At 42.4% G+C, this 25,184-nt stretch overlaps 1 protein-coding gene across 1 annotated transcript in view; it reads right to left on the bottom strand.

The window, feature by feature from the left end:
• Positions 1–738: 738 nt before the first annotated feature.
• Positions 739–25,184, bottom strand: part of ERICH1 (glutamate rich 1) — a 98,843-nt gene continuing 74,397 nt past the window's right edge. The window contains exon 7 of the transcript XR_013949497.1: positions 739–819. The gene's annotated coding sequence lies outside the window, so the exon portion shown is untranslated. The remainder of the gene's footprint in view (positions 820–25,184) is intronic.

Raw genomic sequence — 25,184 nt, 5'->3', positions numbered from 1 at the left:
TTTCTATCCATATCTTTATTTTTTCTTCATTTAACAATCAATATTCTGGACCCTCAATGTTCCAGAGGTCAATACTCTTTGAGGTTTCTTTATCATCCTTACGTCCTTAGATATAAAGAAGACATTCTTCACTCAGAGGGTGGTGAGGCACTGGCACAAGCTGCCCAGAGAAACTGTGGATGCCCCATCCCTGGAGGTGTTCAAGGCCAGGCTGGATGGGGCTTTGGGCAACCTGGTCTGGTGGGAGGTGTCCCTGCCCATGGCAGGGGGTTGGAATTAGATGGTCTTTAAGGTTCCTTCCAACCCAAACCATTCCGTGATTCTGTGATTATGATCATAGAAGTCAATTGAAGTGTTTCACTGACAACTCATTATAATTCCTTTGAAACCCTATCATTCTCATTCCCATTAAAGTTTCCCTACTGCCCCAAACACAAAAAACCACTGTAATCTAAAATGAGGGAGAAGGAGTTTCGGTTTAGGCACTGCAGATATACAAGCTTTGTCCAGTACTCTGCATTTGGTATTCCAGCATTATAACTATTATCATTATTCATTTACTTTTCAGCAGAGGCTTAATTAAGATTTCTTTGAGTTGTTATGAATGTTAACCCACCAGAAGCCAGGGTTCCCTTGGGCTGGTCATGTAATAATTTGAAACAAAATCAGTCTGAGGAAGAAAAATACTGGTATTTCAGAGATCTAATTAAAAGGAGAAAAAAGTCAGAATTTTCATACCTGCAACAACCTTATATACCCAGGTGTCATTCTCCGTAGAGGAATTACCATTATTTCTAAGTATTCGTAGAACTTCAGACCCTGCAATTTTAGAACAGAGAAAACATTACTAATTCCCAAGGATTTTTACACAGTGACCTCCAAATGAAACAGAAGATTAAATCTAATATGCTTTGTTACAGAGCCAAAGCACTCCAAGAAGCAACATATGCAAACATTTTTTCCTCACCTGGTGCTCTTCTCCTCGTAAGCCCCTTACATGCTAACGTCCTGCTAGTATATAAAGGCCAGTTCAGTTGCATAACCTGTCACATGTGATCTGTCTGCAAAGCTTAGGTGTTGGCAGAGGCCACAAGTGTCTTGCCTGGGGCTAGGTATGTCTGAGATATCGGGAGGCTCTCTGGGAATGTCTGAAGCTCATTAAGAAAGCAAAGCAATAGCTGACCTCCTTAAGGAACAAAAGGGCCTAAGCCTGTCTTATAGATAGAACTGGACATCAAAAAAGAGGTCATTATAGCATTTTGTATCGTCGAGTGACAATGCAAATAGGATTGGATTGCTTTTATGTGACTTAGAGCATGTATTTATATCCACAGGATAACCTGGCTGTGTAGGAAGCTTAATTCAGCCATGACCCAAGTTGAGAGGATGTGCTAATATAAGAAGGCTATTTGGAGGCACATTTAAAAATAAGTTCTTTCTTTTCTGATAGCACTCTTTTTTACGCAGTATTATACATGTTATTGCCCCTTTTTCCACTGCTGAAACTTTACAGCTAGAAAATATGTAATCTAATATTTGTTATTACTATTATTACTACTTTCTCTTAACTGCAATTTCTTTTCACTGTAGAGAGCTTGGATTCAGTTCTGCTCCTGGGGTTATATAGTACACAATGTGAAAAATGGTAATCAGTAACTCTGGTCTACAAAATCAATTTCTCTTTCTTTAAGCAGTGTCCATGGACACACTGTGCCAAGAAAGCTCCTTTTTCCCATTATCAGTATATGCAACTTGAGTAACGATAGCAAGGCACAATTTAGCTCCAATTATGGTCACACTTCTAAACACAATAGGTAAATCTTCAGGTGATGTCAGCCAGCATAGCACCAGTGTGCACTGTGAACTCACATTGTTCATCAGAAGCGCTCAGCAGAACAGCACTGACTTTGTATTGGGTTTACATGGCAAAGTTTTGGTAGCAGGGGCTGCAGGGGTGGTCTCTGTGAGCAGAGCCCAGCAGCTGCCCCATGTCAGATCAGAGCCAGCTCCACACAGCTCCAAAAGGGACCTGCTGCTGGCCAGAGCCGAGCCAGGGAGAGGCGTTGGTTGTGCCTCTGGGAGAGCAGATTGAAGAACGGGGAAAAAACACTGTGCAACGGCATCTGGGAGAGGAGTGAGAAAGTGTGAGAGAAGCAGCCCTGCAGCCCCCAAGGTCAGTGCAGAAGGAGGGCAGGAGGTGCTCCAGGCACGCAGCAGCAGTTCCCCTGCGGCCTGTGGAGAGGCCCCTGGTGGAGCAGGCTGTCCCCCTGCAGCCCATGGGTCCCACACGGAGCAGATCTCCACGCTGCAGCCCGTGGAGGAGCCCCCGGTGGAGCAGGTGGATGTGGCCTGGAGGAGGCTGCGGCCCATGGAGAGCCCCCGCAGGAGCAGGCCCCGGGCCGGAGCTGCAGCCCGTGGAGAGGAGCCCACGCAGGAGCAGGGGGTCTGGGGGGAGCTGCCGCCCATGTTGATTGTTGAGTGACATCCCTGTCCTTATTCCAACCCTTGAGCCCTTTGCATTGTATTTTCTCCCCCTTTCCCTTTGAGGAGGGGGAGTGAGAGTGTGGAGAGTGTGGTTCAGCTGCCCAGCTGTGTGAAACCACCACAGACTTTCACTCCTTTAGTCTCTCTCTACTATGGCATTCTGTAGGTCTCAGAGAAATATTCTTGCCATAAAACAGCAGAAACACATAACGTGCCTACTTGGAGAAATACTCTACATTAGGAATTCCACAACGATACCAGTTATCAAGAATTATTATAACTCGTTAAGCAGGTGCCTAGTTAATGTTACATAAAGGAATGATGCTGTTTTATTCTGAGGCTCTGCTTTGCAGGCAGATCTTATTTTTCTTGTGCTGCACCACATTTATACCATACAAACTCTCCTGGCATCAGCGAAGTTATGTCTCATCCATAAAAAAGGTAGTTGAGTTGCACTAGTCCTGTAGCATCAAATACTAAAAGATTGGGAAACTGCTAATCTGGGCCTTTTTTTAACATGCATTTGTAAAATGACTCTTGCTAAACCTTAACTGCTTTATACTTCAGCTATAGGAAATACTGTATTAATGGGAAACATTCGGCATAAAATTTGGAGCCAGCTGAAATTCATGGACAGAATTCTTCCTGATTTGGGTTCACATCATCCTAACAGGAGAAACCACTGAAACACAGCCTATTAGTAAATACAAGTTACTGTGCCCATACAAACAAGTTTGGGGTTAAAATCAATACTGGAAAAAGGCAAAAGTTTTTTTTTTTCTTGTTATTGTTTCTCAGAGTACTCCACATGCCAACTTTTCTGTACAAACAGAAAATCACCTAGCATCGCTGCCTGGAGCATGCTGCTAGAGCCTCTGAGTCTGCATTCTTTTGGAAATACACAGAATGCTGATTTTTTTTCCTTTATATTTCCTGTCTGGCTCATATTCAGAGCAAGAGATAGTTATTGCAGTATCAAAATTTCAGTAGCTTCAAAAATGTACTACTGACAATTTTTGTAATTGTGTGTGTGATTCTTTCAGTTCAGAGGATGGCAGCGGAAAGAAGAGGGGAGCTTCCTGGGACGTGGCATTCAGGAAAGGAGAGCTTTCCAAGCAAGCATCTTTGTGCTGAAAAAATAAAAGGGAACGGAACCAGTATGCCTTGCATGCCACAGCTGTCCTTAAAAGTGATTTCCTGGCCATGCTCAGCACAGTTAAACTGACGAATATTTCTTGTAATTGCAGGTGTTACCAAAATCTCTACAACTTTCCTGAGGGCTCTAAAAGAATCACATACACAAGTCATTTCTGGAGGACTTTGAGCAAAAGTCTGCCTCAGTTCCTTTTAAATCAGGACCCTGATTTAAGGAAGGTTTTGTAGCCCACACCAAGCCTCAAATATTAAGGATGACATTACACTGCGATCATTTCTGGACTTGTTTCCTATGTGCCCCAAAGTTGGTTAGCTTCTTTCACACACAGCTGCTTCTCCCATCATCCTGAATTAACAATCATCCTGCTGTTGTCTCTTAAAACCGGGCTCAACTTTCCTGGGTTTTATTGCTGTCTGTGCTCTGGTCAGTGATTCCTGTTTTCCAGCTCATTTTCCCACCTACTTTCCAGTATATTTACTTTTGTCCCCAAGAACAGGCATCTTTTTCAACATTTCCCTCTACATCAATACTTCAAATTTAGTGCCAGAAAATTCTCTTCAAAAGACAAACTTGTGCTGCTTTCGTCTGGTGGTTTGGGCTTGCCATTGCAGACCCTTATAGCTGCTGGTTTGTGGCACTTGAGAGAATCTGGATGGTAGGTAACTCTAAGCCTTATAGCCATCCATTGCATACTTTTTTTTTTCCCCACTGTGCTTTGTTGTATCTTAAACATAGAACAGAAAAGCATAAAAACACAGAATGGTTTGGGTTGGAAGAGACTTTAAAGATAATCTCATTCCAACCCCCCCGCCATGGGCAGGGACACCTCCCACCAGACCAGGTTGCCCAAAGCCCCATCCAGCCTGGCCTTGGACACCTCCAGGGATGGGGCATCCACAGCTCCTCTGGCAGCCTGTGCCAGTGCCTCCTCACATCTTCAGCCGTCATGAAGCAGAGGGAGAGAGGAGTGAGGCAAGCTGGCAGGGTGCAAGAGCTGGGAGCACAGGCATCGTCAGCTGGTGAGAGCAGCTTTTCACATTTGTGTGGCAGCCCAGACTGCAGAGCTGCAGCCAGACGTGGGTGCTCTGCAAAGGATGCTGAGTCAGGTTCACCTGCATGAGGACTTATCAGTGGGGTCTGCGGCTGCTGCCATACCCCAAGTCTAACATGGAGAGAGTTACTCCTGGTCAAGAACAGAAACCAAAGAAGAAAGGGGAGGGAGAAGAACAGAGGAAATAAAAATGGGGAAAAGGGAAAGCTCAGTGGCCAGTAGGAAGATAAGTGATGGTGCTCCCTAGGCGAGCAGCCTTCCCAGGGCTCCCCTCCAGCACTGCAGGGTCCCCCCATAACACTCCTGAAGAAATAACACAGGTTTCTTTGGGACCTGCTCAAACTCTTGGTGGTAGTGATCACAAGGACCCACAAGGACCCACTGCGGCCACGTTAATGGCTTCGCTGGGGCAAGGACCATGAGGCCCAGGAGGGGAACACCCTGCCTCAGGGCCCTGGAGGACCCTGCCTGGGTGGTCGGGGTGATGGGCACCCCACTGCCACGGGAAGGAAGGTGCACACCTGCACACAGGAGGCTGTCGGCAACACAAAGACACCCAAGGCACTGTGCAATGTGGTGGTAAGTGTGCCTGCTCGTGGGCATCAGTTATTTGTGATCTGCCATATGCTCAAGTGACTGAAGCCAATGTCTCTCAGCAGCTGTCGCTCCTCCTACATGATAAGATAAAGACTGTTTGCAGGACATTCTCCATGTGCAGTTCCATTTTTGATCAATAAACTGGTTTAAAGCAATATTCTCTGCTGGCTTTGGGGGTCATTGAGCTTGCTTTACACTAGGTCTTCAAAACTGATAGAGGTGCAGCATTGTACAAGAGAATTCTCCATAAAGCAAATACAATTTTTATACTATACCTGGACAACAATAGCAAACTGCATCATTTTGAAGTCATAATTTTGAAAGTAATTACGATATTTAACTGAAGAAGTACTTTCCAAATTCACCATCCTTAGACAGGCCAGGGGAAGGAATATGTCCAGTATTCTGAACTTACAGATGATTTCAACTCTACGTGCAGGATGGGAGTACCACACGATACTGTCTGTCTGTGCAAACAAATTAAACAAACCATATGAATGAAACAAACCAGCAAATCTTCCTCTATACACAAGCATATGAAAAATGTGGGGCTTTTTGTACTTAAATAGTCCTTAGATCTGAGAGTACTTCCTCACAAATCATTACATGCGATATTTAAAAATGAAAGGTAAGCTAGCAGGAATTTTGCCTAAAACAGATGTAACTCGAAACACCAGCTCTTCAGCAGTAACAGGTTTGGGCACCATCAGCTCATAGAAGAAAGAAACGGTCCTGCCCCAAAGAGCCTACAATCCACGTGGAAGCAGATGGATGCCAACAGATGGAGGAGCACCGAGAAACAAAGAGAATATAGCGCTTGGCCTGGGAGGCAATGTTCTCAGCTCACTCACAGTCAGATTGTTTCCAAATTTTTGTAGGCGTTGCAGCAAAGTACAGTGTTAAGGAGGGATCTGAAGGTGGTTAATGAATTTTAAAATGATGAGACAGGCAAGGAACAAGAACAATGTTAGTCATATTGTTGCATTACACAGGAATATCTTTGTGGAGCACAAAATTAGAGAGCTGTATTGAAGCGTGCTGCTGGCGGAAGTAGGAAATACTGTCAATAAAAGAGGACTGGAACACTGTGTGGATGAGCGGAGGCATAGATTGACATTGCAAATAGTACAGTCCTCAAAGTCATCTAAGGTTATGGATAGACAGTAGCAAGAGACTGTGTTGTTGAGGCTTATGGAGTTACCAATGAAGTAGCTTAAACCACTCATTATTTCATGCTGAGAATTGACTAGTTCACTTCCCACAGCTCCAGTGTGAAGTGGTTACTCCTGTATTTGCAGCCAGCCTACCCACATTGCTTTGATGACATTGAGGGACAGAATAACAGAAACAGACAAAAATTTAACAGCAAAAAAAAAAAACACATAATACCAGAAAATCAAGTTAATTTCTGCTATGGAGAAAGGAGAACTTCTGCTGTGAAAGAAAATTGTATGTTAGAAATTACTGCAGATTGTATCTGTTAGAAAGCACATAAAAAAAAAAAGGAAGAAAAAAAAGAATTGGATGTATATTTTCTCAAAAGAACTCTATGAGCCCTTACTGTGATGCAATTGTGGAAATAGGAAAAGTGATCTTGGCATTTTTTTTTTTAAGTATTTCCAAAGTAAAGATAGGTGAGCATTGCTGTCACCGGCAGTAGCACAGATATAGCACAAAGGCACTAGCACAACTCCTCTGCCATGTGGTTCTGGCCACTCAGGGCTAGATTCCTCCCCCCTAACTTTAGACCTGCGCAGTGTAGATGGCTGAGTCTGAACTAGTTGCTGTAAACCACCAATGTAATTTGCCTATTTTAGATATTTATGTTGAAAAGGCAAAGAAGTGATGATGGATAATACAGTGAGATAATAGAGCCAGCTCAGATGCAGACATCAATAACATAAACACAGTCACATGGATCGCACTCCATTGATTAGAACAAGAGAATTCAAAGAAACCTGGTACGAGGAAAGGTTACAAAGATGACTATTGCATATGAAAAGCATAAATCACCAGAAGTAGTTACAAAAATTTGTCTTGTTCAACCTTGCAAAATGAACACTGGAATGGATAAAATTGCTTCTTATAAATACGAAGGGGAACAAATACCAGAGAAAGGGAACTCCTGCTTAGGCCAAAGGTTAATACTGCACGCACAAACAACTCCAGCCATGAAGAGATTTATTATGAAAATAAGGCGACTTCTGATGTAAAGTGGGTTTCTGAAACTTTGCAAATGAGAAAGCAGATGAAATAGTTTTAACGTGTAACTTAGCCTTTCTTCTGTGTCCCTAGATCTTATGCTATTGCATGGAAACTTCATCACATAGTGTAACGGTTGACAAAGCAGGTGCATAAATTCGTAGTAGACACCTGATTCCTTATTAGCTGTTTTAAATCACAGACACCAAGGGCTATATGACAAGAAGTAGATTCTTTGGAACAGTGCTACTCCTATTGTAGTGCCTGGTAGTAAAGAGCTGACAGTTTTATGGCACTGTAAAAGCATTCAGAGAAATTACTCTTAGACTCCTAATAACACAAGACGTAGTAATGAAATGACTCATCCTCATTCCTCTTTATATTACATTGAACTTTTACAGCACAGCATTCAATTGAAACAGTCCAGGTGGGGCTCCACGTACCGCTGTACTTAACTGCCTTCCTACTACACCTTGTAAACTGCTGTTGTCCAGGAATTTCCTAGGTGTTTGTTGCTACTGTAGAAAACACAGCTTTATTTTTAAGTTTTCTGCCTGATACCTGTGAGAGTTTGGAAGGAAGAAAACTGCTTCTTTACTTGAATTTGTGACAGGCAGCTGTCAATGATTAAATGCCTTCACATCCTGTCACTACTCAGAGAAGATGGAGACTTTCTTAGTTTCATTTAGTGTTAGTCTTTGAATGTGGAGGGTCTTTGAGATCCAGCCTTTCTCAAAAGGCCAGTACAAGAATGCTACTGAAGTTCTCCTTGTGGTGGTTTGACCCTGCTGGGCATATGAACTCCACCACAACCGCTCTCTCACTCCCCCTCCTCAAAGGAAGAAGGGGAGAAAATACCGTGGAAAGGGCTCAAGGGTTGAGATAAAGACAGGGAGATCACTCAACAATTACCGTCATGGACAAAACAGACTCCATGTAGGGAGATTAGCTGTCCTTCCCAAACTGAGCCTGCGGGGGCTGCCCACAGGCAGCAGCTCTTCAAGAACTGCTCCCACACGGCTCCGTACCACGGGGTCCATCCCCCAGGAGCAAACTGCTCCAGCACGGGTCCCCCACGGGCGGCAGCTCCCCCCAGACCCCCTGCTCCTGTGTGGGCTCCTCTCCACGGGCTGCAGCTCCGGCCCGGGGCCTGCTCCTGCGGGGGCTCTCCATGGGCCGCAGCCTCCTCCAGGCCACATCCACCTGCTCCACCGGGGGCTCCTCCACGGGCTGCAGCGTGGAGATCTGCTCCGTGTGGGACCCGTGGGCTGCAGGGGGACAGCCTGCTCCACCAGGGGCCTCTCCACAGGCCGCAGGGGAACTGCTGCTGCGTGCCTGGAGCACCTCCTGCCCTCCTTCTGCACCGACCTTGGCGGCTGTAGGGACAGAAATGTGTTTCTCTAACTTTTTCTCACTTGTCTTTCCCAGCTGCTGTTGCACAGCAGTTTTTCCCCTTTTTTCAATCTGCTCTCCCAGAGCAGATTGCTCTCAACCAGCATTGCCAACTGAATCACAGAATCAAAGAATATCCTGAGTTGGAAGGGACCTACAAGGATCATTGAGTCCAGCTCCTGGGTCTCCAAAGGACAACCCCAAAATCAGGTCATATGTCTGAGAGCGTTGTCCAAACGCTTCTTGAACTCCAGCAGGCTTGGTGTCATGACCACTGCCCTGGGGAGCCTGTCCCAGTGCCTGACCACCCTCTGGGTGCAGAACCTTTCCCTAACACCCAGCCTGACCCTCCCCTGTCCCAGCCCCATGCCGTTCCCTCGGGTCCTGTCGCTGTCCCCAGAGAGCAGAGCTCAGCGCCTGCCCCTCCGCTCCCCTCGTGAGGGAGCTGCAGGCCGCCATGAGGCCTCCCCTCAGCCTGCTCTGCTCTGGGCTGAACAAACCAAGTGACTTCAGCCACTCCTCATGTCTTGTCCTCTAGTTCCCTTCAGCATCTTCATAGCCGTCCTTTGCACACTGCCTAACAGTTTTATGTTTTTATGTTATTGCTGTGGCCAGTAACATGTCCATTTGGAGCTGGCTGGAGCTGGCTCTGATCTGACATGGGGAGCTGCTGGGCTCTGCTCACACAGGCCACCCTTACAGCACTGCTCCCTAACCCAACCTTGCCATGTAAACCCAATACGCTCCTTTAGGCTTTTCAAGGTTGGCATGTAATCCATACACTGCCACATCTGACATGGGACTTTCAAGAGCATGAAGAACTGATAGTCTATGTCTATATTGTCTTTGGTAGGATCATGAGAAAGCACCGTGGTCAGGCTCACATGGACTCTAGCAAAGCTTCAGGGTTCCTAAGGAGTATGGGCTCCATTTCTACGGCATATTGTCCAGAGAGACAGCTGTGCTACAATCCTTTGCATCTTGAGAATCCAAATTCTTCTGCTACGTCATCCTTTGTGCCTTCTCTGCTCCATAAACATTGGCCATATCAGCAGACTGGTCATGAAGATCAATCCACCCTCTTTTGGCTCTCGCTTGCTGCTGCTGTGGAATATTGAACCACAAAGAATCATCCCAAAGGGCTATTCCAACACATGGGAAGGGATAAGGTGATCCATTAAAGGATTCTCAGCGCATAGGATAACCAAACGTTTCCTCTCCTCTAGGATACTGAAGAAAGGTGACTTTGTCCTTGAACAGTGCTTTTTACCGTAGTTCCCAGCTACTGGATAGAGTCAATAGCTCAGGCCCACCTCCCCTCACTCAGTACAGGTATTCAAAGAGGGAAAGCAACACTGAGGCTTATGGAGCGGCCCACTACACATGGAGAAGCCATCTCATAAGAAGGATGGCATTTAAGGGCCTGCAGGAGGAGGTACACAATATGATCTGATGTGCAAGTATAGCAATTTTGGGGGCCCCATCTCCCTTGTCCCAGCAGACAGCCATTGCCCTACAGAACATTGCCAGTCCTGACTGTTACTGATCCATGTGTGATCAGTTTGGGTAAATAAACCCATTACCTGCTTTTCTGTAGCTAAGGTGTACAATAGGGCAGATATGTTTACTCCTTTTACAACTGAAAATCAGAAAGACCTAACCAAAATAAAATAAAATAAAAACCCTGAAACAAATAAAAACAAACAAACCAAACCAAAGCAACCAACCAAACAAAGCAACTGAAGGGCAGAGGCAAGACTTGGGGTCTTGCAGGTCTGAAGACCTTAATGGCAACTAGCACATTTCAACACACTCACACCAACTACTGGCAACTCTGATGTCTGGTTCCACCTTAATGATTTGTACAACTTTCCAGGAACTGTAGATTGAACTGCAACAGAAAACTGGGCTAGCAGATATGGGCAAGCTGAGGAGAGGGTAGAAGCTTGTCCACTTCTGCTGTGCAAGTGACATTGCACCACAAGTACTTTCTTGTTGTGTCTTTTGCTTTAATGCCACTTCTGGAAAGTGGGTTGAATATTTAAAACTCAGAGGGGAATAATGACTGTCTTTTTTAAGCAACAGCTTTATGCCTTGCTGCTTCTGAGCTAGGCTCAGGAATCAGCCAGCACAACGTGATACCAGAGATGCTGGAACACTGCACACTGTTCTCATTGCCCTGGGAATTACCTCAGGTGAACATTGGCGGAAAGATTTATCCACATCCATTATTTGGGGAAGGTCCATATCTAGCAGGCAGTGAGCAGACTTCCAGTGGAGGTCCCAGATAACCCCGGAAATAGTTGGTAATAGAGCTTCAATGCACTGTCTTGCAACAGTCCCAGTATTCAGATCACATGCCAACTACTTCAGCAAGGAGGTGCAATGGAAGCACACACAATGCAATCCTGCCAGTTCGTAAAGACGGTGGATACAATCATAGACCATAATGTCATTTTCTCACTATTGTGTCACTGCTGTTCTGCCCAGGGAAGCTTATGGCAGACCTGTGGATATATCTGGATACAGAACACTTACAAGACACATCATTACTCAAGAGCACATCCAATCCTGTGACTGTGCCAATTACCTCCTATTAATCCAAGGTGGTATGTTATTTGTTGCTCTAAAGGAGTGACATATAATGGCTCCTATTTGGCAAAGAAACAAGGCATTAGGCTCTTTCTTGTGAAGAGCCTGCAATTTCCCTTCCACTTAGAAGAGATGGAACAAAGAGAGGTGAGCTCCTTAAGGAACAAGACATATCCCCTCAACACTGGTCTCCTTCCCATAGTCCACTAGATTCCATGTACATCAAGACACCCACCAGATATTGGCTCCTGTGCCAGGCTGAACATGTGTTCCTGGCTAGCCAGTCCTCAGTGGGTGTTTTGCACTGTGAGAATCAATACAAGAAATCGTATTACAATCTGTGATGAGAACTCTTCATGTTGTGTCCTTTGCTGCTGCTGAGATAAAGAGCTCGACTGTCAGACTGCATGGTCTCACAGACATCCCTCACTCCATCTGCAGGGAGTCCCAGATGATGAGAGGCTCCATCACAGTGTCCCAGGTATCTTCTGCAGCTTGATACACAGTGAACAGCTATACAGACCTGCTGGGTTGTTACTTACCCAATACGCATATACACACAGCCTAAAGACTTTTGAATTTGAACCATTTGTATGAAGCTGGACAGATCATTCCCAGCAGTTCTATATTGCTGCTGTAAAATTTTCTCAACAGTAATTCTGTGCATATGAGCAGGTGCCTGTGCAGCTATTGAACAGGGTTCTTCCTCCCCCTCTTCCTCTACATCCCACACTGAAACATATATGCCAGATCTTCACAGTGAATCCCACAAATGAGAAGCCTTAAGAAATAGCCTTCTGACATGTAATTCTGGAAGTGCAGGCATCTGAGTATGGCAGTTGAGGATAGAAGGCCATGAGATCTCCTGCGAGGCCAGACAATGACTGGGAGGCTTGTGAAGAACTGTCAGATTTTATGTATGAGAAAAACCCTAATGTACAGTACCCCGTCACCTGTAACTTGCTTTTCTCTTTAGCTAGGGACATTTTTGATTTGCCTCAGAGCAGAGCCATGTCATGGAAAAATATATGCAGTAAGGAAGTTTGAGGTACCAGGACTCTGGAATGGAAAAGGGTTCATTCTAAGAAGATAATATGGATATATTCAAAGCACGACCATAATTTTTGTTCTAATTCTGAAGTACTGATTTACAACAAAAGTACACAACTCCAGTCAATCATTTCACTGGTACATTTCTGTTCTTTTCAAACAAATTTTTTAGATACTCAAAATGTGTGGGTTAGTATATTCCATATGGTTTTATAAATTGTGAGTCATAAATCCTACAATGACGGTTTGCTATTTTTTTTTTCCCAAACTAAAACTTTAGGGTTTACACTTCAAAGCACCTGATCTACCTGCTGAAGCCTCAATAATCTTTTTGGAAGGGCTGGAAATTGCTCTACATGTGATCACAGTAAAAATGAACCTGGAGTTATTAACAAAATGCAGAATTTTATACAGATTTACCCTTACTGCATAAAGAAATGTGTATGAACATCAAGAAGTTCTAAACTATTCATCTGAAGTTTTTCTTAGTGGTCTGATAAGAAAGTTACTTACACTTGGCAATTATGGATATCTAGATCTGTAACATCCACAGAGAGTTTCTAATTTCGAAAATGTAAAGGATTTGATCCATCCTTGTAGATATAAAAGTCTGAACATATACTGCTGTATGGTGCAAGTTTCCACTGCACAGGCTAATGAATTAGTCCGCCTAGAATACAAAAGGTCTGTAAATTGTCCTGTAAGACTTCAAACTACGATATAGTAAGACATAATAAATTACTGGAGCCCTCTAAGTATGACAGAAAATGCTTCAAAACTATAAACTAAATTACATGGTTTTAGTGGGAACTTTTCTCGTTGAATTTCTGTTCTTGCACACTTTCTGACACATTCCCTTGTTTTGTTTCCTTGTAATTCTCTCACATTGCCAATTACATACGGTTCCCATCCATTACTATCTGTATTACTATTTAAAAGTTCTAATCCCTTAATACGACTTCTATTATTTCTGGGATGGCATCGTGCCGGCACAGTTGTGGTACTTAGCATGATTGGTGATCTATTTTTAGGCCTAATCCTGAGTAAAGGTACATTTCTTATGCTGTGAACTCTCTAGTTGAACCCTAGAAGATTCTTTCATCAGGTTCAGCAGAGTGAAAAACAACCTATGCAGGAAATAAAGCATGAAAAATTCATTAATCAAAAGAGCAGCATTCCTATAATGTTTATTTTTTCATTAGGCAGTCTTTATTCTGATTAAGTGTTGTGGCTGTCTGACTGCGAGGCCAAGCAGAAATGATTAAAACAGAATTTAAATTACCTAGGAGCGGAAAGCAAAACAAGAGGGGAACAGTAGTGAACATCTGCACTTAAGCATGACACCCTGGACTTAGCACTGACTTCTCTCTTCAGAGACTGCATCTCCCACATCACAAGACTACGAGATCACTAGGACCAGATGGTATTCACCTAAGGGCTCTAAACCAACTGAAGGATGAAATAACACAAATGCTAACTGCGGTGTGTAACATCTCAGAGAATTGTTTCAGTATCAGAGGCCTGGTAAAATGGTGGTAAAACAGCAAATTGTTACAAAGGGTTCCAGTGGTGATCTGAGGAGCTACAGACAGCTAGCTGGTCGAGGGAAGTGACTGTCCCGCGCTGCTCTGCGCTAGGGCGGCCTCACCTTGAGCACTGTGTAAAGTTTTGGGTACCACAGTATAAAAAAGGACACAAAACTATTAGAGAGTGTCCAAAGGAGGGCTAAAAAGATGGTGAAGGCTCCAGAGGGGAGAGGGCAAGACATGTGAGGAGCGGCTGAAGTCACTTGGTTTGTTCAGCCCCGAGCAGAGCAGGCTGAGGGGAGGCCTCATGGCGGCCTGCAGCTCCCTCACGAGGGGAGCGGAGGGGCAGGCGCTGAGCTCTGCTCTCTGGGGACAGCGACAGGACCCGAGGGAACGGCATGGAGCTGGGACAGGGGAGGGTCAGGCTGGGTGTGAGGAAAAGGTTCTGCACCCAGAGGGTGGTCGGGCACTGGGACAGGCTCCCCAGGGCAGTGGTCATGACACCGAGCTGCTGGAGTTCAAGAAGCGTTTGGACAACGCTCTCAGACATATGACCTGATTTTGGGGTGGTCCTTTGGAGACCCAGGAGTTGGACTCAATGATCCTTGTAGGCCTGCCAGAGTTTGGACAATACTCTTAGACATATGGTTTGATTTTTAGGTAGTCCTGCATAGAGCCAAGAGTTGTGAGTCCCTTCCAACTTGGCATATTCTATATTTCTATCATTCTATGAGACCAGCTAACCTGATGTCCTCATTTGGCAAATCAGTAATAACCATTGCAAGGAACAGAACGAGCAGACACATGAAAAAATGCATTGGGCAACAGTCCATGAAGTTTCATGGGAAGGGAAGAGACATACCTCATAAGCCTATTATTAAATTTTTTTTTTTTGAGGAATTGGCAAATAAATGGTCAAGGTGTACTAAACTGGATTTTTAAAAATTGAAAAAAAATATCTCATAAATGGAAGTCTCATGGGCTATGAAGATCCTCATTTGTATGAATAAGCAATTAAAAGACACTAAAGAAAAGGTAGGAATGCAAGCGTTCCCACTGGAAGGAAATCACCAATGCAATCCTATGGGACTTTGTGCCGGGATCTGTGCTGCTCAGCAAAGTCCTAAATGACCTGAAAAAGGTGATGAATAATGGGGGAACAGAGACTGCTGATTCCACTATGTTTATTACAGAGACAAAAATTGAAAGCTGACTGTGCAGAGCTGCAGAAGCACACTTTGATCATGAACAACTTGTGATAAAATGGCAGATGAAATTCTATATAGGGTATGGCAAAGGTGTGCATATAGCTATGTAGGCTGATTATGACCATTCAGGAATGAAATAGCATTTCTATGAAAATGTCAGCTCAGTAACGAGTAAGGGTCAAAAAAGCAACCAATTATTTGGAAAGGACTACAGAACAAATCAAAGAACACTTCAAAAACATGCGGTGAACCTGTATTTTTAATAACATGGGCAGTTTTGGTTCTCCATCTCCGAAAGGATGATGCAGAGTTGAAAAAGATACAGGAATGTGCAAAAAGTATATAATCAGAAGTAAGAAAATTTTCTCTGTGAAGAATGTGTAAACAGGACTCTTCAAGTTAGACGTGTCCTTTTACTCTTCTTTCCTGCTTATTTTTTCCTACGCCTTCCTCTACTTCTCATGTTCCTACCAACATTTCTATATCCTTCTCAGACATTCAGAAAAATAAATTTTTTTGAATATGGACTGGATTTTCTTTCCTTACCCTGAGTTCAAGGGAAGGGTTTACTCTAATCTTCCTGTACTCCTCCAAGGCAGGAATTGCATAAGGATTAACATCCCCCTCACATACAAAGGAAAAAAAGTATTCCTTTGAGATTTTTATCTCCTTCTTGCACCATAACCTTGTCAACAAGATTTTTACTGACTATCAGATGTTGATTTCTCCAATTTCAAGGCTGACGGGCTGCTTTCAGTGCAGTGCTGTCCTGTGAATTAGGAGCTGCTGTGCCACACTGTCTCACTCTGAAGGTAATTGCAGAGCTTACTGCAAACTCCTTCCATTTTACAGCACTCAGAAATATCAGTTTCAGCCAACTGCTCTTCCCTGATAGGTAGGTGGTATTACTAGCTAGGCATAGTTCAGTTTTAATTTTATTTGGAAACTGGAGTAAAGGCACTGCAATAGCCCGGGGGTGCAAATACCCTGGCTGCTTCAACTTAAAATTTAGTTCTGACCAGCTTTTGACTCCAGTGGAAAACTCACTCTAGCTTGAGAGGCATATTCAGGGAGTCCCACTCATTTAAGCCAAAGACAGGCATTGAATTAATGAGAAAGGCAATGCTTCAATCCTTGGCTCACACCATTTCAAAGACCAGTGCGTGGTTTGGTCCAGGAGGAACAGGACTGATGGGCTGCAGGCTATCCTTCATATAAGTTCCATGAAGACTTTCTTTGAGATACATATCAATTAATTGCTACACAATTTTTATTTTTTTTAATTTTTACACAAAAGTCCTTTCCAACCAGAGATTGCTTTTTAAACTCATCTATAGGAAGTGTTCAAGGGATATAGATTATGCAGAATCCTCCTTTGCTTGGTTCCCTATCATCTGAAGCACTGACCTTGGTTAGCTTAGTGTATTTTTGTGAGCATTAAAAACTCAGTGGAAGGCTACTCTCAGTGTGGCAATGTGAAGGAAAAAAAAAAAAAAGCCAGTCATTATAACAATGCAAAGCACAACCAAGGGAGTGTGCTTTAATTTCAGACAGACAGCTGTAAAATTGCTTAGTAAAGACAGTTAAAAATTTCTGTTTGCATTTCTTCCCAATTGCAATGCAGAGGTGAATGGCTGTGTACTGATAGAGCCATCTGTCTTGTGGGTGCCTGGAGGAAGCCTCTGCACCAAAGCAATACTGCCAGTTTTACAGTTAACATCCTGGTGCACAATACTCTTGAGCTGAGCGTTGAGTTTCCACCACGTGAGGGCATTGCGCAGAACAGAATACTCGGCTGAAATGACTCTTGCTCACAAGCACACGCTGCCAGATTGGGGAAAGGAATAAATATTCCTGCAGGGCATAACGGCAATGCAAGCACACAGTGTCATGCACTGAGATAACATCTAGGTCCACGAACTCAGATTTAAACCAGAGAAGAAGAAGAACAGAAACGGTGTGTACGATGCCTTTATTGGGTAGGCTTTCAGGTGACTTGCTTATCCTGGACATGCACAGAGAATGACAAAAAATGCAGGGATTCAGAAGAAAGGTGACAGACTAGCCTAGTTTGTATTTCTAACTGCTAGTTTTATTCTTTTGTTAGTACTATAGGGTTCTTTTCAAACTTCTTTGGTTGGCTTCATCGAAAATCCTATTTAAGAGACTGTTGTACAAAGCATCAGTAATTTCTAGGTAACAGTAATTCTGATGATTTGGATCAGCCTTGGACAACTGGATAGGCATTAAGGTTGATAAAGAGGACCCTCAGTTATTCAAAAGACCAACAATCCTCTTAGAGGTATTTGCTCAAGGCCAGCTCAGGTTCATGACTTTTATGTGCCAGGTTTCCCACCAGTCCCATCTGAAAGCGCAAGCCTGAGGAAATTCACAAGGGTGCTGTTAAGCACAGCGCACAACAGCTCTGTGAGCCACCATCACAATCTACACGGGAAAAACCACAACCACACGTGCATAGCCCTATCTCTCCTTTCCTCCTGCTCACATCACCTTGGTAAGTCATCGTTGCCAGTTGCTTCCCAGGACCTTGCCGTGTTCAGACGCTCATCATGTGGTACCTGCAGGCAGTGAGACTGCTTTTCGCTCTGTGAAACGGGGCCTTACACATCCTGTGGGGCAAGGCCTTGCTAAGTACGGAGAAAGTGGAGTAGGCTTCTCGAAACACAGCAGCCAGCTAAGTATTTGTACCTCAGGTACCCTGACAAGGACACCTGAAATGTTCTTGGCTTGATGTTTAACCTTGACAGCTTTTGCTTATGCATGAGGGAATCAGATTGAAAGAATGTTCCCAGGACATATTGACAGAAACACTGCTTTTTGTTCCCTAGAAATTTTATGGGAGAGTTAAAAAAACCTTTTGGAACCCTAGAAGACATGTTCTGTGTTAGCACAGAGACAGAATTTGGGAGCAGGAGGCTGTATACTACTTGTTTGTATGAGGGGTTTATACAGCCACAGGTCAGATTCTGGCTGGGGCAATTAGACTTTCCTCAAGTAAAGCTGCAGAACTGCATTCACCAGCTTTATTCACACAAAGAGAAGAAATCAATACATTGCTCTGAATCTCTCTTACCTTTGGCTGGTTTTTTTTTGTTTTGTTTTGTTTTGTTTTTTCAGTTTCTGGTACAAAACATTTAATTCTGCCTTCTAACTGCAGGCTCCTGCAGCTGGTGCTGGGGTGGTACGAGTTATAAGTTGTTTCCTTTCATGTTTAGTGCTGGTGCTAATCGGCCTTACTGTGACTTTGCTGGTTGCTGTGCTGCTATGCTGTTATTACTCCGCTGTGTTTCCACTGTGCAGCTTTGGGGCCAGCCTGTGATACAGCCTTGACTAAAGGGAGCCACGAGGGTGATGAACCATTGCACTGAAGTGGGAATCCCACAGGCAGCTCGATCTCGTATAAGGATCTTCCTGAGTATTTGCTCCCGCGTCCTTCTGGCCTGTGACAGCTCTGGACAGAGTGACTGGGATTTCTCTATGCTGTTTCTAGCTCCAGCAGAAAATGTTAATGCAGCCTGCATTTTGATTCATGATACCAATTGCCTCTCCCCTGCAACTGGGCATTCCATGAGCAGTAGAAGCTGGGAGATAAGATGTTAGATGAGCGTCTCTGATGAATCCTCACACTGGTGTCCAACAATCGATGAGGGTGTAGACAATGTTTAGGTAGTTAATGCTAACACTGAGAGTTAAAGGTCTGTGCTATGTCCCTGGAAATCTGCTCAGAGAACTGCTTCTGTAAAAACTTGAAAATTTGCATGCCCCACTTCCCACGCAAATTCCTAAGTCTCAAATCATATTTTTCATCAGTAGATAATGTGCTTTTTGCAGGGATCTTCCCTCAATTACCAGCTGCAACACAACCAATAATATATACACTAGACACCATCATGGGATTGTCTTGTTGAACACAGAGAACACTGGAATCACAACAGTGCACTGCATTTTGGTGACAGAACTAAAGTTATGGATCACATATCGCAGGAAAAGAAACAGCTACAAAATTTCCTTTGATGTTTAAAAACAAGGGATCTTTCAGAATAAACATTCTTAACTAACACAAACCATTCCCTGCAGAGCAGCAAATTCAAAATAAACACATAAGACAAAGTTGAAAGGCTATTTAAGTGAACACTTCTCACGTATTCTGCTTCCCCTTAAACATACTTTAAAAACAAAGATTTACATATTTTTGTAATGTGTCTTTAGTTTGGACTCTCATCCTTACCTAAAAAAAATAACGCTTGCTCTTGCAGAAAAATGAAGAAATACTTGCTGGGAGCAGCAGTCATTACACATTGTGCTATTTAGACTCCTGTGGAGTTACCTAGTGCCACATGACTTTCTGATCAAAAGAAAAAAAGCGTACAAGACAATAAAGTGCATGTTAAATACATTAGAAATCAGATGGTCTGTGTTCAGTTTTCAAAAAGAAGGAAGAAATACGGCATAGTGACTGGATTATGTTATTTCTCTTTGGATCCCATAAAGAGTTGTACTAGATTCAACACTGTTCAGAATTTTTTATTAATGATCTGTAAGAAAACATAATCATCGCTGGTAAAATTTGCAGATGACACCAAGATTAGCAGATAGTAGGCATTAATGAAAGCAGTACAGGCACACAAAGCAATCTATCATTTACTAATTTAGACACAGTCAAAGAAAATTAATGTTGATATGACCACACAAAAGGTCAGACACTTGATATGACCACACAAAAGGTCAGAACAAGAAGGACACAACCAGGGACTATATCCTAGAAAGCAATAAATTTCAAGATGGGTACTTGTCTAGCATGGCAAATAATTCAACATGGACTCTCTACAAAATCCTATGGCAAAAAGTGGATATAAACAATGGAGAAAGTTGGCACTGCTGAGATTTTAAATGAAGTTCTATGTGCAGTTCACACACTTGTTCTCTAAGTGATGTAAAAAAAAAGGAGACAATGTGGAAGAGAGCCATAAAAATGATTTGAAGACTGTAGAAAATGCCTTAAAGCAAGTAATTTAAAGAGACAATCCTCTCAGGTTACCAAAAAGGAGGTTGCCTTGTAGCTTGATTACAGTGTTCAAATGCTTTTACAGACAAAATACTGGCTAGTGAGGGACTATTTTAATCTAGTGTAGAAAAGCATACCAAGTACTAATGGTTGAAAGTTAAATGTAGACAAATTCAAATAAAAAATAACACAGGTTTCTAACGGTGAGAGTGACTGGGTACTGAAATAAATGACCAAAGAGGCTCAGTCTTCATTTCTTGATGTCTTTAAATCAAGCTTGCCTGTCTCTGCACAAGACTTCCTTTAGCCAAAAAAACAAATTGTGCTTTTGTCAGAGTCAAGTTACTGGTCTCCATCCTGAAGTAAAAGGAAAATTTATGGCCTGATATCCAGATGGGGTCACAGAAGATAATCTCCTGTCCTTTTCAGCCTTAACCTCCATCAATCTATCAATTTACTGAGAGAATGCAAAGAAAAAAACTCCCTGAGTGACTTTTGCCATCTGTATAACAATGTGATTCATAGCAGACTGTAAATCACCCGGTAATAAGTATATGTCAGAAACTATCAAGATTAATATATTCTTGCAATGCCTTCTAATTTAAAAGTTTAGAGTTATTTAATATTTTACACATTAATTTTATACTGGGTAATTGAATTAATGTGGAAGGGTTAAGCAGACGGGCTAATGAAACACTGTGCCATGTACTTAGCTTAATGTGGTTGGAAAAATCGATGCACTTTGGTCTGTCAGTTAGCAATCAGAGATTTAACTGAATAACATGTCAAGTATTTTAAACTGTTTACCAATGTAAATAGAATCCAGCACTATAGTAATGGTAATAAGCTAAGGTGCTTTCTCTGAATTCCAATCAGATTTGAACATGACCTTCATTTTAAGCTCCTACCATGTCAGATTCAGATCAAACAGCTATCACTACGTCTACAGAGCTTGGCGATTATTCCTATGATTTGACTCTTTATTTGCCATCGGTTCACTCTCTAAAACACAGGCAATGGGTAACCAGTTTGCTTTAGGCCACCTTGTGCATGAGTGCATAAAGGGAAGGAGAGGAAAAGGAGAAGTCCCTCTTCAGCATGCACTGGGTGAGTTCCAAGCACAGCTGTACACAGCTCTTTCTCTTCTCCCTTTTACCACCTCTGGACACTGGCTTCCCAGCAGATGGTGTGAAAGCAGCAAGGAGAGGGGTCATGGCCCCAGCCAAGCTGAAGGAGCTTGCCACTACCAGACCAGCACCTGGAGCAGGTGATGCTTTAGTAATGCAAAATGTACCCTCCTGTCTCTTTCCCACTTGCAGTGAGTGCATTTTTTTCAACAAGATCCAGGTGCCTGCAATGTAGATGTTTCCATCTGACCTGCTTGTTTATGCTCCCGTAACAGCCAACGTAAAGGCGTAAGTTCTTCTCTCTGTACCACTGTTCTCATCCTAAAATAGATGTCTAGAAGCAATCAGTTATACTGGGCTGTACAGGTATCTATTTCATCCAGTGATTGTAAAGGTTCTTAGATGGAAACATCTACACTGCAGAAATCAGGAGAAATGAATCCCACCCTGCGAGCCTCCAAGCTCTCCTTAGGAAGATGAACGCTGCCTCCAATGTGTACATGGTGGAGTACCTGGTCCTTGCTTCAGTAGACAGATCACCTGTGCTGTATAAAATGATTATGCCATTTTTAACCATCAGCACCCTTGCTTACAAAATCTTCTAGCATATTCTTTATAATAATTTAATCTGTTACATTACCCTAGCACACTGCCACCTGAGATGTAATAGCATTGTGCTGGGTGCTGTACAAATTCACAATCCCTGTGTCAAATTGCAGCTAGTTTAAGAAAAAACAGATGAGAAAATAGGCAGATTGATGTGGGAGTATACAGATACAATAAGGCAACATTAGTCATCACAGTAGGCAGTTGTCTTAGCACACTACTGACCTAGCTGCTGCCGAGCTTTTGAGCAGCATTATGGCAAAGGACAGTTCTAAAGAAGGCAAGGAAGAAGACAGAAAGACTGCTCTGTAGGGGTCTGTGGAGAAAAAGCACACAAGTGTTAATCTGAAAACGTAACAAATGGGTGATGGAAGCTAGTACCAGAGGCTGAGGATGGAGGAACCATCTGTGCACTGAGGGACTGAGGAGACTGGCAAAGATCTTCAAAGAGAAGAAAAGCAGCCTCTAGTTGACGCAACCTATAGCAGCCTACAGTTGATGTAACAGAAAAGAAGGAATTAAACCACAGATTCATTCCTTCTCTATTTTTGTGCAGTCCTCTTCAATCTTACATAACACTTTTTTTTTTTTAAATGCACCCTAAAATGGGATGTAACAATGTAAAAGAGAACTACAGCTTGCTTATGTATTTTACAAATGTATATAGTTCATTAAGCTGAACACAGACTATTAATTCCATAAAGTTAAGCACTCAACTTGGAGAATGTCCTTATTAAAACTGTACATTTGGCCTTTACTGACTGTGGAGCATTTATACTGTTTTCAAATAATACATAAAATATACAGTTCTTCCCTAGATCTTTAGATGTAGGAAACATACACAGCATTTCTAAATTTCTCTTTTTTCTTGATATGTATGTACTGTGTGTTTCTGCCGTGGCTTTGTTCAGTGTATATTTGGCAGTTTAAAAATATAAATCTTCTTCATTTAAGAAAACGTATTAAAAATCGTGAAATACTCAGACATTATAATTACCCTATTCAAAAAAAATTTACTTAGATGCAGTGCGGAGGACCAAGTAGTTAACAATGAAGCTAAATTAGCTACACAAGCATATGCAATGCAGCCCTCCTTACGTACAACCTAGGGTTGAAGCAATTAACGACAAAATCTACTTAACTACAACCTGAGGTTGGCCTAAATATCAGCATTTTTCCAGTCTTACAGTTTGTTGGTTTTTTTTTTTTTTTTTTCACTTCTACTCTATTGTTGACACACAGCATACCATACAAGTCTGATATACACGACTTTTCATTCTACTTCTGTGGACTGTTTTTATGATATACCAGATACTACTGAGTGAAGTATGTTTTCTTCAAAGACAGCTTAACAATTTTCTGCTTTCATGCTGCCACTCACCACTTTTTTCCTTCCGTGGCTTTTTTTGAAAGGCTTTTTTTTCAACATGGCATTTCAGAGATTCAGCCCACGGAGCAGCATCCCCCTGCACTGGTGCAGGGGAGAAAAGCCAGCTGCCACAGAAAACACTTTAGGGAATTTATAACCCTACAAGATTGCAACATGCTATAAAAATACTGCACCATTTAAGAAACAGTAAAACTCTATAGCAATAGGGACTGCTCCCCATATTAACTTATCCACAAAAGAGAAGAATTAGGACCTTACAGGCAATTTTGAGAATAAACCATGTACTTACATATAGCAGTAATGGCTTTGGACTCATACTCTTGCATACAAGCAGTGACCAGATATTCACTACTGCAGAGGCTCAAAACTACTTCATCCTGTTTTCTTTGTACATGGAGTAGGGAAGGGACCGGCATCTACTCAGAGCCCGTCTTCGTCTTCTCTTCCACCATGCTGCTATTTCTCCCTTGCTATGTAACATTCAATTATGCAAACCAGAAAATTAACTCTTGAATCCACACGTAGGCTGCTTTCTAGTTGATCATTAATTTTTTCCTACTCTTGGAGTCTATGTAACTTTTAAAAAACAAAATGTAAAGGTTATATCTTCTCAGAAATCTGAAATCTGTTGATAATAGTGTATGCAGAGTTTATTCTGAAATTCTCTGATGCAAAGTTTACCATAAAAACGCCTCAAAAATTCCACAATATTGGATGTTCAATAGACTGAATGATGTGCAAGAAGCAAAACTTCACGTCTGTCTCCTGTGCCATTTATAGGTTTAGCATGAGGATCCAAAGCAAAAAATGCTTCATTTCTATGTTGAAGGAGCTATGTATAGTGGAATGTAAAAACACACTGTGTTTACTGATGGATATTAATTTACAGTTTTCAGTTTTCGTATTCTGGATGTGTTGGTTATAACCCTGTTCGAGTAAACAATAAAAGGTATAGGGAGAATCAGCATCACTTCTTTTAGAGGAGCACAGAAAAGTGACTACGCATTAAAATTCTGGTGTGTGAAATCTTTTTTACTGCAAATAGAGTGTTAAAAATTGAACCAAATAATGCTTCTCCCTCCCATCATTTTTAGTACATTGCCTAACTGATACAATTATAGGATGGGTAATGTCCTTTTCTTTTGCTTTTAAACTAGATCTTTCTACTATGTACTTTCACATGTTGCTTTAAAGTGTCCTTCTGCTTCTTACAGTTGAGCACACCATTGTTTGGTGTGTTTGTTTCAGAAACAAGTACACTTGTGTGACTGCATTTATCTCCAATGACGATCTATGACGTATCTGCTTGGATTTGGTCCTATTTTCTAAACTCTCAGACATCTCAGATTTTACTTTATCCTCTGCTCTTTATAATCTTTGTTAGTGGTAGGTTTGATAACCGTAAGATTCAGCTTATATCACAGGTCATTTACAAAGACATCAGATATCGCTGCCTCTAAGTTGCTATGCTCTGAAATGTTTCCCAGGCTAGCTTTGTTAGGACCAGTTCATTTCTGCACTAAATATAAGGCTTATACAGTGGTTGAAGTGAAAGGAAAAAAGAGAGACTGAAAGCAGTCTTTTCTCCATTATTGCCCCATTCAAGCAAAGAACATTTTTGATTTAAGAAATTTTATTCACATTCTGGGATTAGACTGCTGATAGTACAAAATATTCCTGATTAGCAAAGATACCCATATCTGTTCCTCTGTATGCAGCTACTTGAAATTCAGCTTAATTAATAAATCATTTTAATAGTATGAGAAGTAGCTAAGCA

Source organism: Anser brachyrhynchus, assembly GCF_964034855.1.
Source record: "Anser brachyrhynchus genome assembly, chromosome: 3".
Classification (NCBI taxonomy): domain Eukaryota; kingdom Metazoa; phylum Chordata; class Aves; order Anseriformes; family Anatidae; genus Anser; species Anser brachyrhynchus.
This window is presented reverse-complemented; position numbering and strand designations above follow the sequence as displayed.